Source organism: Carassius carassius, chromosome 11 (assembly GCF_963082965.1).
Source record: "Carassius carassius chromosome 11, fCarCar2.1, whole genome shotgun sequence".
NCBI classification, from domain to species: Eukaryota; Metazoa; Chordata; class Actinopteri; order Cypriniformes; family Cyprinidae; genus Carassius; species Carassius carassius.
In genome coordinates, this window is record NC_081765.1 from 23,648,009 (window position 1) to 23,669,324 (window position 21,316).

Below are 21,316 nucleotides of genomic sequence, written 5' to 3' on the forward strand. Positions count from 1 at the left end.
TATATATTGTTGCAACACCTCCTCCACGACCAGTCTGACGGGGCTCATGCTTATAACAGTAGTTTGGTGGAGTAGACTCATTTAGACCAAAATAATCATTTGGTTTTAGCCAGGTTTCAGTCAAGCAGAGTACATCAAAACTATTTTCTGTGATCATTTCATTTACAATAACTGCTTTGGGTGTGAGTGATCTAATATTTATGAGCCCAAACTTTAAAAATTGTTTTTGTTCATTTACTTTACATTTTTCTGGTTTAATTACGATAAGATTTTTTCTAGATCCTACATTATATTTTGACCTCACTATTCGGGGAACAGAAACAGTCTTAATAGTTTTTACAGCACAAGTACTTTTATCATTTAAGCGGGTGGAACAAAACTCATCATAATAGTTATTAGAGAATTGTCTTACTAGTCACATGGAGCGAAGTGTCCTGGAGATTTAAAGCATTCTTGCAGAATAAAAGTATTAAAGATCTCCCCCTTACGCCCTGTATGTTTATGTGTATTCATATACAAACACACACACACACACTTGCATTTGTGGTTTACAGGGACTCTCCATGGTTTTTATACTGTACAAACTGTATTTTCCATCACCCTATACCTACCCCTTATAGAAAACTACTGGCAATTTTTAATTTATAAAACACCATTTTGTATGTTCTTAAGCCTTTTATTTTACGGGGACACAGGAAGTGTATATAAACCATATATACCAGCACACACACACACACACACACACACACACACACACACACACACACACACACACACACACACACACACACATACAAACAATATATATATAAGAATTCCTTTATTGTTAACATATTAGTTATTTGCTGTGTTATTGAAATCATGAAATGTTGTATTGTAGTGCTGTTTTGGGAACACAGTGATGGTTTCTTTTCCTTGGTTATTTTTCTTTCAATAAGACCAACACTGAGATGAAAAAGTACATAATGAGCATGGTGTAAACCCATGTGTGTTTCAACTGCTCAACCTTTACAGGGAGTGCAACTGAGAGCAAACCAGCAGTGTTTGTGTTGACAGTCTTTGAGCCAGGCTCTGTCTTCACGAAAATTCTCAGGACACAAAGGAATCTTCCCCTCATCTGTGTACACACATCCCATTCTAAAGTCTGTCAGGAACTGAAGGTAAATTCAAAAGACATCCTGACACATTCTGAGAAAAGCGGTTTTGATGGAGGAAAATGGACCACTTTGCAGTATACAAATAACAGGAAAAATGTCAACAGAACAGGCAAGTCCGATGGGGAAAGAAAAACAAGCTAGTTTCAGATTAAATTACTGGAAACAAAACATGAGCCTGAATTACTCGAAACCCCCCTTCCCTACAAAGACTCAAACACACCAGCAAAATAAAAGATCCTTACTTATATGGGTGAGAAAGCTAATGGAACTGTTTGTTTTGCAAATAAACCTTAGCCATCAACATCATTCCTTCCCCCTCTTTTGCCGCTGTCCATGTTTAGCTTGCAATCATCACGGTGCCCGCGAGCTCCAAACACATTCTAATTCAGGCGCCAGCAGCAGGGGTCAGGCCCAGTGATCCACAGGGCGATGAATTTATTCACTTAATCTGGGCTACACCTGTAGGTCACGCCAGGGGAATGCTAATCGCTCTGAGGGGAGGGCTGTCCAGCTCCTAATAGTGATCATCTGCATCTGAGGCCCATTCCCTAGGGTCCAGTGGGGCTGCGGGCCATCAGCAACAGCCCTGTCAACAGCGAGGCCAGGTAACCGGTGGCTGCTACCACATGTCTTCGCTGTCTAATGGGAGAAGGGCCCTTTCTTGATCGTTTTTGCTGCACCAAACACTCCGTTCTCAGACAGAATAATTTGTTCCCAATTTGCATGGTCACATGTTTTGGAGGAAAGGCTCAGGGACTTGTTGGAGCAGGTGGCATTCAGACCCACTGCCAGATGCAGCTCGGTTTGGCCTTGAATCACAACAGAGAGAGCTACTTGCAACACATCTCCCCTTTTTTCCCTATAAAACAAAAATCGCAATCACCACTGTTTAGGACACTGGCAGCCATCCCTGCTGGTTAATATGCATGGAAAATTTATCATGAAGACCAACAAAAGAGGATGTCTTCCCTCTGGTTCCTGCTTATTTTCCTGCAGTAATGCAGTAGATCAACAACAACAAAAAATTCTTTCAACAAAAACATTTTTAACAAAAAATTTCGTCTCTGGAATACAAAACATGATTTTTTTTTTAAATATCCGTATGTATCTATCCATCCATCCTTCCCTGGACAAAACCTGCTCTTCATCATTCTACAAAATGTTGGCTTTTTAGTGCAAACAATAGTGTATTACGCTAGCAAAGTAAATAAAAGAGATAAAATGCATCTACAAAACGAAATGTAAGTCACATAAAGGTATCTACTAAAACATAAATGTTAATTATTAACAGAGATTTATAGTGCAAATAATCTTAACAATCTATATGTTACTCCTGAGAGGTTTCTAGTATCCTGTCACCATGTCAAGACACAATACCCACAGACAGACCTTTGAATCAGTAAGTCAGGTCTATAAAAGGCCTCATATTTTCCATAAGAGCCCTGCCGGTCTGGACAGCCCCAAATGGTTTGTGCGTCGCACATATGACACCAAGCCCTCAAATCCTCAACAAGGTGCCCAATAACTTGTGAGCGGGAGCCAAATGACTACAGTATATGGCAGAAGAATAAACATTCTCTCTTTAGCCTGAGGTCCCACTTTTCATCTGTCAAGCATGTTTTAATAATTAATCTGTTTAATACACAATCAGCATCTGCCGGAGACAACTTGAAGCCTTCCACTCCAACCAGCAGTCTCCTACTGAAGCTCCGCTCTGAGTTAAAGCATACAGGCTAAAATTCACAAGCTGGATTCTGCCTCCCAAAACATTTTGCGCTAACTGTATGAATCCTTAGCATGTTAGACACACATATGGATGCCTCCCCTGTGTGTACTGTATGAGGCAGATGGAAAGAGTGTAAATTGAATGCATTTCTTTTCCCCATGCCATAGAAATAATGCGAGATTAAGCCCATGAATATATACATGGGCCAGCGGTGACCTGTCTGGAGATCACTGATTTCCCAGTGGGCCCAGGCTGACATGGCGGGGGCTCGAGCCTTGACGGAGTTGGGAAATCCAAGAACAGGTCCAAATTGAACTTAATCTCATTGCTCATTGTGCTTAGGAAGACATGAAATTATACAATGGCCTTAATCGACCAGGAGCCATCCGCCAAGACTTCCACAGGCTTCCCTTGCATCATGTTTACAGTCGTCATGCTGAAAGAGAGATGATTAAGAATGTAATTTTTTTCTCAGGAAGCCTTTATTAATGTCTTCTTGAACAATCAGAGGGTTAATGTGGAACAATCACAAACCAATAAGGCTCATCCGGTGTGCCCATCCTCGAGTAATCCAGGAAGATCCTTTTCCAGTGACCCTGGGTGGAGGCGGCATTGCGCTGAAGTGCATCTCCACCGTCAGAAGGAAGGATTCAATCAGTCCCCCGGGGTTGATTACACCCTTCTCCAAGTTTGGGCTCCCCCGCTAACAGGTGCTTCTTATTATGTTGATAGGAAGCCGTCACTGAAACGGTCATTAGCCATGTGACTGACATGGGCCTTGCTGAGCTGACTGTGCTGGGAAACCTCATCCTCTGTGATTGAATGCCCACAGGCGTCCGTCATAGACTTCACTCTGCCTCTGTAAAAAAAAAACAATCCAAATTAAAACCACCACATGCACCAGTATAAGCTATTTTCATCATGGATCTGTGCTCTGCCAGATCGGTTGATAGCATGTGCTTATATTCAGAAGATTCTGTGGTAAAGAATATTTTTATACGTTGTTTTCGTAAACCTAAGAGAGCAGTTGCACGGAGAGAGATCATCAGGACAGATAGGATTTTTTTTTGGTTATTCCCTATATATAAACTCTGTATTTATGGCCCTTTGGTCCGATAAACATTTGGGGCTTGATAATCTCAAAGCAACACAGAAATGTTTGGAATTTAGAAAAACACAAAGGCATGAGTACACTAGAGGTTCTATAGGCCATCTTGTATCAGGAAATGTCCTCATTATGGGTGGCAATTATGGGTTTGCTTACCACTGAGCATCTTTTCAGGAAACCAATGAAACCATTGTGACCTACAACGCATTGGCCGCTACAAGGCTGTCAAGTCCAAAAATAATTAGGCATCAAGATGAGGCCTTTTTTTATTCATGTCAAGGAACTCGAGAGACTCTGTAATGTAGTTAACATGCACGCATCATGAATTTTCATCACATCAGAACACGGGTACAAGTGTGCACAGCAGAACAGAGCAACAGAGCTATGGAGAGGGCATATCTTTTGCAATCAATTACATGCACACATTATAGCTACCCATTGCCCAATACAAACCTATTCATATTTATCCAGCACCTGTGATAGGCCTGTTAATTAACATGGCTGTTATGTGAATGTAGCTGTTTCATGGTTTCCCTGCACTGTTTGTTGTGTTGTTTTTCCCACTATTGTTATGACAGACAGGTGGGCCATTATACACAAAGCCGAATTTCCCATCTGTCAGCCTTTAAGATGTTTTGCACTTCAAATGAGTCAGAAGTTCTACATTAAGCTGCCTGTGCTCACAGGGTTACACACAATTCAGAATTAAATTTGTTTCAATTTATATGTTGGAATTTGGATTGGATCTGCCACATCCTATAGGAAGTTAAATTGGAATTTTAACTGGAATGAGTTCTGCAGTTGATTCACCCTGGTCCACATAAATTAATTTGTTGAATATAATGAAACACACAAGCTAAATACACATTTCTGTAGGTTCCATACATCCATCCATCAACCTTCAAACATCTGGCCTTCTAAAACTTTTTCTGAAAAATTTTAAACAAGGTTTTGCCAAGCCATCATCCAAGGTTCAAGACATAAATTTGATTCATTTTAACCTTCATTAATTTCAGTTTAATTAGTTAAAATTTGTTTAATTATTCTTCATCCTGTTTGCTACCTCAAATCAAATTCAAAGTTTTTAAATCTGGAATGTAGAAGGCATTCTCAATTCAATTCTAAATGCAGCACAACCCTGTGTGCAAAAGGAAAAGCAAATTTTTACACAGACCAGCATTAACAGGGTTAGTATACTTTAACTGTTTATCTATTGAGCTGCTGTAATTATACACACATTTAAGTTTTATTAATTGTCCACATGCTTTAATCTGGTCATAATAAGAAATGGGTAGGGAATATTGATATTTTAATGTTTTTTTTTTTTTTGGTTCTAATACTAGGCTGGCCCTCACCTCTACTGACCCTGACATTCCATTCAGCAAAGTGTCTGATATAAAAAAAGAATAATGAAAGTAATAAATAAAGTAATAAATAAAGTAATATCATATGCTTCACATCAGAGCATGCTCCGGCTAGTCGAATACCAATGTATGGTAACTCAACTGACTCAACGTGGCACACATGCCTGTGGTCCTCACACTCACTCTCTTTCTCTTTCACACACACATATAGACACCCCACACTCCCACAATCACTCCCAGCACTTTCCCCCATTTACAGGAATGTCTTCAATTGTTTTCATTGACTTTTTTTTCTATCAGTAACAGAACCCCTAATACAATTTTTGGATGCATATTTTAAGAGCTCAGTTTGAATAGGCTCACACTTCCCACCAAGCTCAGAATATATCAGCACCGATAGTTTTATCACCCTGTTAAAAGGGTTTTATATTGCTGCAGTGAACATGTTCAATTACCCAGACTCCCTGGGGCATGGGGGAAAACACACATCAGTTGGGCCTGATTTATTTCACTGTCCCACTGAAACCCCAAATTAAGAGACACCCTCTGTAACCAGTGAAGTATAACACAACAGTCTGTCTGAGAGGATGTCTTCATTATATTAGCATCATCTCTTGACTAGCACTTACAGTCCAGGCTTGAAATATTTCCTACAGGATGCATCCCATTTATTCAATGATCTTCAAGATTCATTCTTTTTTGTTTTCACCAGGGAACAATGACATCCACTTAAATCACAGATCATGTAGCCTAAGTCTATTTAAAGACCCCATTTTGTGGCTTTTAATTCACATCGGTTACCTTTGAGGTCATCTACATTTACGCATTTGGCAGATGCTTTCATCCAAAGCGACTTACGTTGCATTTAAGATACATTTTATCAGTTCATGTTCCTGGCTATCAAACTCAAGACCTTGTCACTGTGAGGGCCTTACTACAGTGTCTCAGATGGAAAACAGACCACAAATGCGAATAACTCCTGCTCTTACAGGCGTATGCACATCGTTATTAGGGATGCACAATATAATGGTTATCATACAATATCAGAGATCAGTATCAGTCGATATTGGATATTTAATTGTGCATGCTTATTTTCCCTCTTTTTACAGTTAGATAACCTTTGCTGTCATCTAATACTGACATAAAGTTAATCTTTAACAACAGTAATAATTTCATAACATTGCTAAATGTAATATTCAGCTAATCTTAAAATATAAATTTTTCATACTGTACATTATAATATGATGCCCAAAATGAAATGTAGCATTTCTGTTTTAGTTTTTAGTGCCTAATTTATATAAACAAAATAGTTATGAATTTTAATATTGGCCATTTATTGATTATCAACCATACTATGAAAGAAATTATTGGCTTATCGCTATTGGTCAAAATAATAATAATAATAATAATAATTGCTGTCCAGTCAAATGGTCTTTAGAATAAGAATGTCCATCTTTCTATACAAGCTGCATGTGACTAGCAATGGCAAGAAATCATGATTCATGGCTATAATTTAATTACAGGCTATTGGCTATTTTAAAATAATTGACAAGCCATTCAGTATATCAGTGTATCCCTGTTTTAAAAGGAAATGCATTAACACAGGAAGAAAAAACTGCTCGTCAAGCTGCTTAATGGGTTCTTAAGTGCAGCTTTCCAACTTCCAAATTTATTAGATGTATTACATTAACAGTGAGTATAAATCTGCTAATGACTTTACAAAACCTGACCTAAATAATCATCAGTGACACTAAGTTAACAAGTATCTCATCTACATACAGTAGGCTACATGCAGTAGAGACCTTAAAGTTTTCATAAACAAAGTTCGGGTCAACACACAGGAACGCCACATGCTTAGATGTGAGCAGTGCATGAACTCAGGATGTGCTCTATGACGTGTGGCCCAAGGAACATGTGCACAGGGACACACGCACACCCTTGTGATGCGGAATACATTTCTCTGCACTTTGTTAGCTTGCCAAGACCCTGCAGCTCTGTGCCATTCCTGCCTTCATTACAATGCTCTGGTGTCTGCTGTCATCTTCTGCATCTCTTATGACATATTTATTGATTCTTATTAATAGACTCTTGACTTAAAGTGTGACCCCATTAGATCATTCTATCTAAAGGCAGTCATGAGACTGCTCTGGTTCCCAGGAGAGATGCCAGGACCCTTCAGTGCTAACCAGCTGGAGTTCACAGCCAGCCAAGAGGGGAAGGGGCGAGAAGGAGAAGAAGAGAGAGAGAGTGGCAGAGGAGAGGTGGATCAATGAAGCCTCGGTGAACACAGACCCCTGCTTAGGGAAGTTGAGAAATCATTCCTGTTTCATGATCACAGCGGGACAAATTGTAGCATGGACAGCTTTCAAGACTTGTTGCTAAAAGAAGTCAGTAGTTTTCAAAATTCAGAAAAGAATATGACATGACATCGCCTTTATATCAAATTAAGTCCATATATATTTACAAAAATTAAATGTTTAAATGTTATACAAGAGTTTTTTTGGAATAAACTGCATTTATGAGGAAACTGCTTATCACTTAATTAACTACAGCCTTTCAGCTAATCTACAACAGGTTTGACATTTATCCCAAATAAAAAAAGCTGTTTTACCTGAGAAGTCAAAAAATTTTGCAACAGGTAGTATTAAGTTTATTAAGCACTATAGGATAGGATTAAGCACTTTTCATTCATTTCTATGGTATCCCCCAACAATTGTACAATTGTACAACTCCAGCAACTGGTCAGCAATTCAGCAACATATAATGTGGTTGGCTATCAAAGCACACAGGACTTTAGTTGACTCTTACACTTTATCAGTGAAGGCTGGTACTATCAGCATTTACTGGACAAGACCAATACATTCCAGACCTTCCATCCCAAGCACACATTTATATGCATATGCAGAGTGTAATTGGGAGTGTTTTATAAATGTACAGATTATAAGCAATTCATCTGTCAGATAGGTTTGGGGAATTGGTGATGGATTACATGTTTTTATGTTATGTGCATTGACAACACCTGGCATGTTTCACTCTGATATCGCCATCATTAGAATGAGCACAGCCCAGCTTTAACCAACATCTGTCATTCAACTGCTCAGCCGACTTCACCAGTAGGGGTTGCTTTTCACTGTTGTTTCTAGAGAGAGTCTGTTCATGCATTTTCTCTTGCACACAAAATTTACAGTATATTCAGAAGGATACAATCATATTAATTATGTTCTGTATATACTGCACATTACTGAATGTCAAGATGAAAAAGGCAAATTGTACAGTTTACAATCAGAATGCTTTGCATGAAATAACATATACCAAAATTCTATATTCTTGACTGGACCTTCCCTTTAGTGTGATGAATGACCTATTATTTGATCAGACTGTCAAAAATGTACTAAACAAAATGTGTAAATATTGTAGTCATTGTTATAGTATTGTAGTATTCCATTTCAAACATAGCCAAATTACAATAAAATATATAAAATATACTATATTTGTTCCCCTGTTCTTCTGCTCACTGGAGACTAGCTATAAAACCAGCATGCTATTTTAAGGTTCTCATAACTAGAAAGTGCAGCATAAATATAGCTGTCTGATTTTAGTGAACGTGAGTGTGCGTGTGGTAAACTGACCTATAATATGGTTCATCAGTGCAGTTGACTGCCTTTGTTGAATCTCTCTGGTGAATGTGTCACATCAAATGCCTTCATTATCTCCCTCTGTCATTATCATTTAGCGCTGGTACTTTAAAACACTGTGCTCTCTCTGTCAGTGGCTCAACAATATGGAATAACAATCCCTCCCCTCTCGTTGCTCTTCAAACACGGCTCTTTTTTAATAACAGATGTCTCACCTGAAGGAGGACAGGAGAAGAAAGCCTCTCTCAAGGATAATGAATGCTCTCATAAAAGTGAGACAGACCATTAGAACTGCCTTACCTAAATCATTCTCAGCTCGATCCTAGCCCTTTCACACATGGCAATATGCAACATCCTGTCAGCAGATTATACCGGAGACAGTTGTTTCAGCTTAGGAGGAGTGAAGTCATGATAGAGTCACAAGGTTTACTGCAGGCGGAGACATCTTATTTTAAGGGGCTACCAAATAAAAGGACTTCCTTTTTTAAATTTTTTAAATTATATATATATATATATATATATATATATATATATATATATACACACACACACATACTGTATATCCATACGGTGAGCGTGATTTCACCAAATACAACATGTTCCTGGATCAACATCCTTGTTGATCCTGGAACAACATTCCAATCAACCAGTCAGAATTCAGATATAACTTTTCAGGAAATATCTGTTTTAGGTTTAAAATCAGGTTTAGGTGCTTCTACACTCTTGTTAATCAGCTATAATTTCCCACTGATTTTAGGAATAAATTATGGGTAGGGTTAGGTTTAGGGGTAGGGATTGGGTTAAATCTATATTTTTAATAATAATGTTGATCCAGGATCATCAAAAGATGTTGATCATACATAGCTTCTGAGTGATATTATTTCTCCACCTCACAATGCAATGTTAAAAGCATCACATGGTGCAAAACTCTCTCTCCCAGGCCACTTCATCACCAATACAGGAAATTAGCTGAACTACTGGCCACTGCTGAGTCACAGGTTATGACTCTTTCCTCATTAAAGGCCTGGTACAGCTCTCACTCTCACATACAAACATAGCTGAAATCCAGGTGTGTAACACCACTCATAGCTCTCAGCACATGCATCATAAGCAGCTGTAGATGTTTAGAGGAGCAGGGCCATCTCAAGAGGACTTAAAGCACAATGGATGCAAAACCGTAGGAGGGGAGTAAGAGTTTCAGTGCGGCATGCTTTTCCCCTCCATGCTATCTAACACAGAGTCACAGAGAGGCACTCTCCTCCCTCGATCTCTCAAAGAGGATAGAAATGTTGCCGGTGAAGGTGATAACCCTTTTGTTTTGTCTGTAATCCATCACACAGGCTGTCAGGCTCAACAGCCACAGCGGGCTCCACAACAGCCCTTAATCTGACAGCTTCATGCAGCAGAAAGCAAAGTGTGGAATTAGATCAAAGTGGAGGGAGTCAGTGGCGGATTGATGCGCTTTGCAATCTTGTTTGTATCTTCATACTGGCTGTGACGTGTGGCACGGCTGGAACTTTAAAAGTGAGGTGGCTACAGGGAGGCCTGCTTCTGGGACTCCTACTGACTGACATAAATGCATGTTACCTTTGTAAAGGTAGAGACGGACTGACACGCCAGATTACGCTAAAGAATATTTAACCGGGTGTTTATGTGTTTGTGTTGAGAGGGATCAGGAGATGACAGCTGCTCTCTGTGCATATCTCCATGCATCATGGCCAATTCACATGAAGGCGGCAGGGCTGCAGGGGGCGTACACTGCAGCACATTAAACTCGGCTGTAATTAGTTCTTCGGCCCACAGAGAAGAACGGAGGAGGTGATTTAAATAAGGGCAATGGATGAACTGGCTGAACGGCTGGAAACGTATATCATGTAAAGTAACATTTCAGAGCATCCAAAGTCTGTGAGAAGTACGACCTACACAGTTAACACAATATCTTGAGAGCAAAGTGTGCTTGCATTGCATATTAAACACAATATATGATTATATATATACAGTATATACCCAAAAGTCTGAGACCACGTTATAAAATTAGGATTCAAATTCTAACGTAAACCTGAAATTTGATTCAAATTAAACAAGTTCAAATGAGAAATAAATATTTAATATTTTAATATTTTTTTTATATTTCATATTTTCAAAATAGCATAATGTAATATAATATCAATTTTAAGTTGTAATTGAAAAATGCAAAATAAAAGCCATTACCGGTATATTTATTTTACACAATACTTGAATTTACTGTAAAACAATACAACTGTGTAAAAAATTCTGAGACAACACCAAACTAATTGCATTGAAATCTAATTTAAACCTGGAAATAAATATAGCTTATGAAATGTAAGAAAAAAGAAAGTAATATTTAAGAATCTATAATCAGTAAATCAAAATAGCAAATAACATAAACTAATATATAATATAATATAATATAATATAATATAATATAATATAATATAATATAATATAATATAATATAATATAATATAATATAATATAATATAATATAATATAATAAAATTTGAAAAATGCAAATTACAAGAATTTTCACTAGTGGACTCAGACTTTTGGACGTATTTTATACATGTTTTTTACTTATGGACATGTATTTTTATCAGAATCAGAATCAGAAATCAGAAATCAGAAAGAGCTTTATTGCCAAGTATGCTTGCGCATACAAGGAATTTGTTTTAGTGACATAAACTTCCAGTAAACAGAGACAACAACACACAGACAAAAAAAAAAAAAAAAATTTACAGGAGAATTACAAATTGGCAAATAAATAAGTGTATAAACAATTGTGCTATAAATGATAATGGAATAGGATTGAGTGAGATGCAGGAATGTTCTAGGATGGAGGGGTAACAAATAAATATAAGGATATTATTTAATGTATCTAATATAATATAATGTAATGTAATGTAATGTAATGTAATGTAATGTAATATAATATAATACAATACTTATTCATTGTAACATTTTATAAAATAGAAAAAAAAAGGTCAAACTTCAGTTTCAGATAATTAATCTGATAATTAATCGACAATAGAGAATACCTGAATCACTCTCACTAGCTGAGAGTACTGCTGTACAATAAATATAATTATGTGTGTATTGCTAAAACAATACAAAATAATATAAATAAAAAAGAACCCCAGAGAGGGATAAATGTCATCCAACCCCCTTGAGATGTCGTATGTAAACAATAAATATTCAAATGCTTTGCTGTGGTACTGTAGATGCAACATGCTGTGAGGTGTGTACTATACAACACAAGATTCCTATATGGGCTAAAATTCCCAGTCCTCTGCCTGATTATAACAATACCTTAATTCAGTTACAGCCATATGTCTGCATACCCAGACATATTGATACAGCAAAATGACCCTCTAATTGCACCTTAATACAAAACATATCCTAGCCCCCTCTGCCTCTAGGTCAGCCCAGCACACTTGTGCGGCCAGTTAAAAAATATTCTGAAAAGATTAATCTTAATCACAGGTTTGGGCCATGTGTGGCTGGGCATATCCTTCTCATTACCGAGCACGGATGGTTGCTACCTGACTTCTCAGACACAATGTTCCCTACTCCCGCTTTCAAAGCGAAACACAGGCGCTACATTCTTAATAAAGCACAAACCTGTTATTCCAATTGACCTTCTTCACATCAAGCTGTCAATGATCTCAGTCTAGGACTCAAAGTTTCGCTCATTGAGGCAGACTTCATGGTAATGGGCATTTGTTTTAGTATATGGCCTTTAGGAAATGGCTGCAGCATTTGGCAAAAACGCAAATGATGTGACAGGGCATTTAGCCCAAGTGCATTTAAAAATAGTAATGGCGAGACAGCCGCGAGCGCTTATGGAAATGCTCAAATGCTCAGGCATCCACTTGTGCTGCAACTGTTAAAACCCATTCAAAATTATAACAGCGGCTGATGGTTCAGCTCATTCCGATTGCATGTCATTTGACCTTTAATTGCAATGAATGTTGCTGAACCTGTCAAATGTCTTGACATTCCTGTACATTTATGCAGAAACAAATGCAGCAAAAATGCTCAAATGAGGCCCTGCTGCCGAATCCTACCAAACCAGGCCTAAACAAACAAGGATCAAAATATGCTGTTTTGAAACAGCACATTACAGCAATATATGGACAGATATTTTATAGCAAGGGCGAGTTCTCCTGCAGCTCTCTCATTATGTTTATATCTAATGTTTATGAGATGAGAGTTACACGTGATTGATGTAACCATCTGTACACATTGTACCGCTCCATTAGTGTAACTGAGCTTGCCAGCATGGATTATTGGGACTGAGGTGTTTATGAGACGGATTGAGAACGTTGCAGTTTAGATCAATTTGAATCCTTCAGATGTGTCATGAGCAGATGACCCCAAAAGCTCCGGTGTCCAGTTTAATTCCATAACTGCCCATTCAGTGGAAGACTCTATGTCCACAGGAAGGTGTTTAGATATCATAAGGTTTAGAAGAACGAAGTGTCAGAGGCTCGCAAAAATGACTCCTAATGAAATAAATACAAGCATGTTGGGCTACTGATTTCTGCACACTTTAAAGAAACTTTTAGACCAATAGAAAATGTAAATGATCCACACAAGTCCTAACTTTTATGGTTAAAACAAAAATTTTTTTTGGAGTTTTTGAATTCTTCTAGACATTAACAGAGGCTTTTGAAAGTAAGAGTTTGTGATGCCATGTTTCCGCATCCTCAAAAAGGCCTAAGCTGTAAAAGTCTGATTCTGAGCACTGTAGTCTGTCATTAACAGTGTTAATATCCCTGCCGTTTCAAAGGTTTCTTTGCTCCATTTGGTAAAAACATTAAGGATGTCTTGGCTGTCTCTCGCTCCAGAGAGCCATGTTTTAAGACACAGCCAAAGCTAATAAATAAACCATACAGCAAACCTCAGCTCATAGTTTCACAGCTTGGGTCGGAGGTGTTAAGCCAACTCACAAATGTGTGAACCTGCTACAGCTTTTCAGTTTTTCTCATTTGTTTTCCTCACAACAGTGTTTAAGAGCCTGAACCCATAGGGGAACCTTATTATGCTCTGTGTTTCTTCAGAAAACAAGATAAGTGAGACCAGGAAGAGTGGTTATGCATTTTCTTTCAGCATCTGTAAATATTTTTTTATTTGTCTCTAATTTGACATGTATACCCTGTAATATTCTCATATTTATCTGCTAAAAATTAAAGTTATTGAACAAATTAGTGTAAAGTACAAAGGCTGGCTACAACCAAGTGCAACTAAGTCTACTTTCAAAACAATAATTTAGCAATCTCCATTCATTACACCAAATAAAGTCACTCTTGTTATTATATCAAATGTGGTCTATATACAGTATGGTCTCATTGTTTTGTCTTTGTGGGTCCAGTAGATGTGCAATTGAAAGCAGTGTTATGACACTATATGATATTTATATTTTTTAAACATACACTATCGTTCAAAAGTTTGGAGCTCGTAAGATTTCTTTGAAAGAAGTCACTTATACTCAGTAAAGCTGCATTAATGTGATAAAAAATTCAGTTGTAAAACAATAATATTGTGGGGGGAAAAAAACAAATAAAAAAAATTGTTTACTATTATTATATTTTATATTGTCAGTTACTCCTAGGATGGCAAACTACTAGGATCAGCAGCCATTACTTCAACCTTCAGAAATCATTGTAATATGCTGATCTGGTGCTCCAAAAAAACATTTCTTTTTACTGATCAATGTTGAAAACACTTGTGGCGTTTAACATCTTTGTGGAAATGGTGATTGCTTTTCAGGATTTTTTTTTGATGAATATAAACTTCAAAAGAACAGCATTTATTTGATATAGAGATCCTTTGTAACATTATAAATTACAATTTACTGTCACTTTTTATTAATTTTATGCATCCTTGCTGAATAATAAAAAAAAAATATATATATATTTTTTTTAAAAGCTTGTGTGGATATTATATATCAAATTAAACCAGATAACTTGATGATTCGGATGACACTAGTGACAATTAACATTCATGAGCAGGATCACGGATCGAATTAAAACTATACATGAATTGTTACTTTTACCTCAATATTGCTTTCTGGCTTAAAAATGTGTAATATTTATAGTCTTATGATTTCTACGTATGTGTGTATTGATTTCACCCCCATTTCTAAAGCATAATTGATTAATCAGATATTACAACTCACCCACACAGGATTATAACACTCCCTAGTCTCCGAAAAGGCTTCACTTCCTTCAGATCTGAAGAACCTATAATTCTAACATCAATAACTTTTATTATGCAAAGAGCAATATAGCAAAAAGATAGTGTTTAAGATTGACATGTCTGTGCATTTTATCAAGTAGTGTCACAATTAATCACAGTTGCAACAAAAATCTTCATATTGTACTGGTAAGTATTGTTATCCCCCTTGGTATGCTGGAACTTTTCGACTTCCTTCCACAGAATGCTGAATGTCAGTGATCTGCCTTGATCCTGTTAGGGCAATATAAGTGTAGGAGAAAGGAGACAGACAAGCACAAAGAGCGGTTGTCGAAGTTTAAGGCAAACAGACTGCTGGTAGAGGGGCTCTGGTCGCCTGAGTCTTTCTGAAATTTAGATGATGCATCAGAACGCCACAAGAGTTTCTTTGATAGTGGAACTATGGCTGAAAAATTCGTCAGTCATCATCTTAAGCTATGTGAGGCGAGAAGCACAAAGCATGCGCAGACAGTCACACAGCCTGTCTTCTTCACCCCATGTGTCTGGAGACAGGCTGATAGAGCTCCCCAGTGTCATTTCCAATTGCTGTGATCTAAATGTATAAGAATTGATGGTGCCTTCCACCAAATGCTGTTATAGGGAACCTGGTTTGTTTATTTAATGAAGACCGTGTCACTGTGAATCTGTGTCCTTGTGTTTGAAATGGTGGCAGGTGTTGGTGGCAGATTTTCCTGAGACAGGGGCACTGAATTAACAAATTCAATTTACATAATACTTGCAAAGGAGGACTGGCCTCTTCCAGGCGAAGTGTTCCACCCGCCAGTGTTAGTGTGTGAGAGCGTGTCTATGTGAATGTGACTATATCTTGCTGGGCCCAGATGTCCAGACCCCAGTAGGTTTGACAAACAGACTAAGATGATGTATTTACTCTTTGACAGAGAGCTGAGGAAGGAAGAAGAAGAAGAAAAATACAAAAATACAAATTTGGTAACAATTTGCAGAAAGGTTAAATTCGTTCAAATGAATTAATGCATTGGGTGTCATGAATTAATAATTTGTTAAAACTTTTATTAATCAATGTTGATAAAAAATGTACAGAAATATCTATCTGTGTATAAACTATTGTTGATAATAATGAATCTTTCATTTAAAATTAATCACAAGTTATATTAGGGTTAATCAAATATTAAAGAAATATTTTTTTTAAATATATAACTATTGTTGTTAATAATGATAAAAAATTTTAAATTAACAATAAATTCTATAAAAATGTTGTAGGTTGACAGATATAACGATAGATGGAACGATATACACTTTTAAGAATTTTATTTTATTAGAATGCAGTAATCTGTAATCTATAGAATAACCCATAATAACCCATCAAATGTTATTTTTAATGGTAAAAACTGTTTCTTTTATGTTAGTACAGCCTGCATACCTGGAATTGTTGTTTGGGATGACATTCACTAGATACAAAATAGTTTTTTTGACATGACATTTATGCAGTGAGAGAAAGTAAATAATATTTTTACAGGTCTGTATGTGTATATACCAATGCAAAATTTTATATAAATGTCCCATACACTGCCTGCCACATATTCAGTGTACTGGAGATTATTATTTGTGCAAACATATGCACTCTTGCAAGCACACACACACATATCTCAGCTGCCATATTGGCTGCTCCAAAGCCCTACTGTGTACATTTCAAATGATTCAATCGGATGAATGAACATATGCTCACCCCTGAATCATAAGTTAAATTATGCATGGCGTAATTTGATTTAATCAAGTTTATCGAGTTTGAAACAGAGCAAAATGCAATATGAAACAGACTTTTAATTTATGACCTTTCCTTCAAAATTGTTTGCACCGGTCAATTAGGATGTATCATCTGTTCAAGTCAGAGCATTTTGGATTAAACCAGTGAGGCCTTCCAGAAGTCCTAATCACAGTTAGATCGTTTCATTACCAGAGTTACTCGATTATTCTGTGTAATAAAATTAATGCTTACAGCTCACCTAAGCTGTAATCATGCTGAAAATGAAATGTTTTAAACACATAATAATGCATGCCCTTATGTTTTAACTAAAACACACTGTCAGTCATTCTGAGTAGAGTTGGAGCGTGTTGGCAGATATTTACCTACAGTGCTTTGCCACACCACTCATTCATCTGCCACATTGTGATGCACGTTTGTGATGTTTACTGCTAAATATTGATGGGCATCTGGTGTTCCATTCATCCCCAATCAAAAATGAGCCACTCAGTGAAAACGCTCCATCTTTCTCTCTCTCGCCCTTCTTATGTGAGGGCAAGTCAGTTGGCTTCACTATAAATCAACACACTGGCTAAAATATACCCTTTCCCTCATTTTCCAAGAATAAATGCCTTGAAGGCATGCTTTTTTGGCATGTCACTAGACACATATTAGCTGGACTGCTGCGAGGAGACGAATTAGTGCTCACCCGATATATATTTGTTAATTCAGAAGTGGGCAGAGAGTCCAGGGTAGTGAAGTTCTCCTGCAGAGGAACAATTGTGACCTTGTTTGGTCTACGGTTTGAAATAGCAAGCACTCAGCACCTTGTTTTTAAAGGAAAGAGTGTTGAAAAAGAGGCGCTTGGCACAAGAGTCCAACTTTTCTAAAAGAAAGGAGATTTAAATCAAGCACTGCTTTAATAATTTTTAAAATTGCAAATTTTTTATACATTTCATATAATACATCAAGAAATTTTAGTGCTTGATGGTTTTCCATGAATCGTTTTGACTGACTCATTTAAAAGAACCTGTTCATAAAGAATGAATCATGAATCAGATTTAAATCCAAATGCCAAATGCTTTAATAATTATATAATTATAAATTAAAATATTTTGATTATTTGTTTTATGTTAGATAACGATATTCTTCAGCAGCTTGTAGCAAGAAGTAAAAGCCTCTGTGTGTGTATATATATGTGTGTTTGTGTGTGTGTACATGTTTTTTTCCCTCCAAAAACAATAAAAAAAAAATCTGCATACTATCATATTACTATATTTCATATTATTCAGGGTTATGGTCATGCTCAAACTGAAAACATGTCGAGAGAGGATTTACTATTAACCTTAAAAAAAGACATTGCCAGTGAGCAGAAGCATCTGTCAACTTGGTCAGGCTATTGATGAATAAAAACAGGACGTTACCTCTCTAAATTACACATGGCTGCTAGGTATCTTGTTGTTGCGAGGTGACACATTTATATGAAATAAATCTAGACAGTGTGTGTGTGTGTTTGTGTGTGTGTGTGTGTGTATACTTGTGTGAGTGACACAGCCCCAGCTGTGGAGCAGGAAGAAACAGCTTTTTTCTGGGTGCAAATCAAAGTTACAAGAGCACAATAACCCACAGGTTTGAAATGATGAGGCTCTTTAGATTAGGGGAAAAAACAACAGTGTAACGGCGACCCTGCACATGGCTCTAATCGCTTCAAATGAAGTAATGAAGGAGACACCGGCGTTGCCAGATCTCCTCTCCTGTTCTGCAAGGTGCAGCGCTTGTTTGTGCGAATGTCTGGCAATTAAAAATAATTGGGAAGCAGGTTTGCCTCTAAATCTTCCAAGAATGCCAGTTATGATCTAATGAAGCTTCATTAGCCATGCTGAAAGCTGAGAGCTCTGTATGACAACGGCAATTAGACAGGATCATAGGCAAAATCATAAAAAAAATACTCTGGCTAAGATTAGCTTTTCACTTAATGACCAATTCATTAGCTAATTGATTTCTTATTAGTTACAGGCAAAAAAGCCTGTTTGGGCTTCTGTACAGCTAATTAACAGCATTTTACACCATTAGTCAATTGCCTAATTTTCAGGAAAAACAACATTTGAAAGGAGCATGGCTGAAAGGCAATGGGCCATTTGCTTCATTTTTTTTCTTTTCCTCAGTATTGCTTGCTATCTTATGCCATGTATGCGATCATTAATGTTTCTAATATTAAATGATAGCATTCGTGATCATGTGTCAACACTGTATCCCATGGCTCAGGCAACAGAGATGTTGTTCTATAATGAGAGCTCTTATATATATTCTGAGCCAATTTATTAAGACTACAAAAATGACTTGGGAACCACTGGCTCCTGAAATGAAATATTTAGAAGCTAAGATTTATTTTTCATTCTCTCAAATCTAATACATACATTAACAGTTCCAGGTTAATTTTGAATGGGACTTAAATGAACACTGCATTGCGTTTCAGTAAGGGAGTCATTGTGCCCACAGTAATGGCTTTGAATGATTCAGTCAAACCACTGAATCACAAGCAAGTGGTTCTCAACAAAGGGCCGGGACTTACTAGAAGGTCTCAGCAAACTACTAATGTGCCACAGTGTGATTTAAAATAATTAAATAAAAAGGTAATATTAATATTAACACAATTTATATATTTTTAATAAATTAAAATGATCTAACCCAATTTACATGCTAAAACAACATAATATCATATAAAATCAGAAAACAGTCGTCCCCATATAACTATTATCTTTTACTATTATACTTTTTTTTTTTACAGTTTGTGTTTATTAAAAAAGCACCTTTGTCATAATAATTGTCAAAATATCTTATATAGGGAGGATTCCATAGAAAACTCTGTTAGACAAGAAGAGGCCTTCGAGTACGTAGAAAAACGTAGAGAACAACTATTCTATATCACTTCTTTAAACACTGACTGACTTATTACAAAGAATCGGTTCTTATATGTTCATGAATCGGTCTTCCCAGCTTGCGCTGTGTTCTTTGTTTTGGGAAAACTGACACACTCAAACAAAAATACATTTAACAAATTTTTATTGCAAATTTGTATTTTTCTGTTGCATTTGTGATCATGGACCCTTTTCATGGACTATGATGACACGTTTCCACAGTTATTAACACAATACTGTGTAGGTGTTTCTTACACAAAGTCTGATGGAGTAATGGCAAATTACATCTTTTTCTCTTCTAACCAACATAATCAATCTCTCAATATTTTATCCTCTTTTTGTAAAGTAATGAACACTATCGTGTTTATCTAACTAACTTCTGCTTAGTTGGATAAACTTCTACTTCTGAGAACCCCAGAAAAAGATCCATTTTACTCACAGTCTGGAGCCCTGTCGCATCCTGAAGCAACTATAAAGCTTAAGTTTAAGACACATTGTTAGCTGTCACTGTGTGATTATGACCAAGACCTTAGCTTCTTTTCCCCACTTACTACAGATGTCAGCTTTTGTTTTGAGCACATGTAAAATGAATCACCTTATATGACAGCTTGAATGTACACAGCCTCAGGAAAACAGCAGCATGTACACTGACAGGTGGTCTGATTGAAGGGCAGTAGTATCCTCTGTCACCTAACAAGGTTGCCCAGTCCATATCTCTGTGGTGTGGGGAAGTAAAGTGAAGACTCAGAATTCATTGGTCTCTAACAGGGGGTAGCTGCGGCTGAAACAAAAGGAGACATGTTGGAGATGAGAGGCAGTCATTTGGCCCTTCAAAACCTGGGTCCTCTCCAACAGACACTGCCCTAAGGTACTTCCTGATTGTTGCAACTGTTACAGTGAGCTCCACACAAATAATAATAATATATATATATATATATATATATATATATATATATATATAGCTACATTTAGCTCGAAAAGCCACAAAAAAAAACATATTTAATAAAAAAAACCCTGACAAAGTAATTAAAATACATATACACAGGGTAAATTCAGGAAAATTGCCACTGAGACCAGGAAACACACACACACACACACACACACACACAGAGACAAATATATATTTAAAAGGGGGTTATTCTGAAGAATCTTTGCATATAGTACTTATAAAATACAAAAATAGTACAACACAGCGATAATAAAGAGCATTAATAACAGTCGAACAAAGTTTGTATTTTATAGATACTGTATTTTACATTATTATTATTATTATTATTAACACCAATAATAATAATAATACTTAAAATAGTATGCCCTGCATATTCAAACTGTTGTCAACAATTATGCTTTTGTATTATTACCAGGTAGCTTATTAGAATCAGGTATGGACAAACATTAGGATGAGTAAAAAATGAAGGATTTTCATATCTGGG

The 21,316-nt window shown here is 36.8% G+C and overlaps 1 long non-coding RNA gene across 1 annotated transcript; it reads right to left on the reverse strand.

The window, feature by feature from the left end:
• Positions 1-2,428: 2,428 nt before the first annotated feature.
• Positions 2,429-20,658, reverse strand: LOC132152495 (uncharacterized). The gene is made up of 3 exons (XR_009436527.1): positions 20,479-20,658; positions 3,418-3,742; positions 2,429-3,319 (listed from the first exon to the last, which is right to left on the reverse strand). It is a non-coding gene; the product is annotated as an uncharacterized LOC132152495 (long non-coding RNA).
• Between the last annotated feature and the right edge of the window lie 658 nt (positions 20,659-21,316).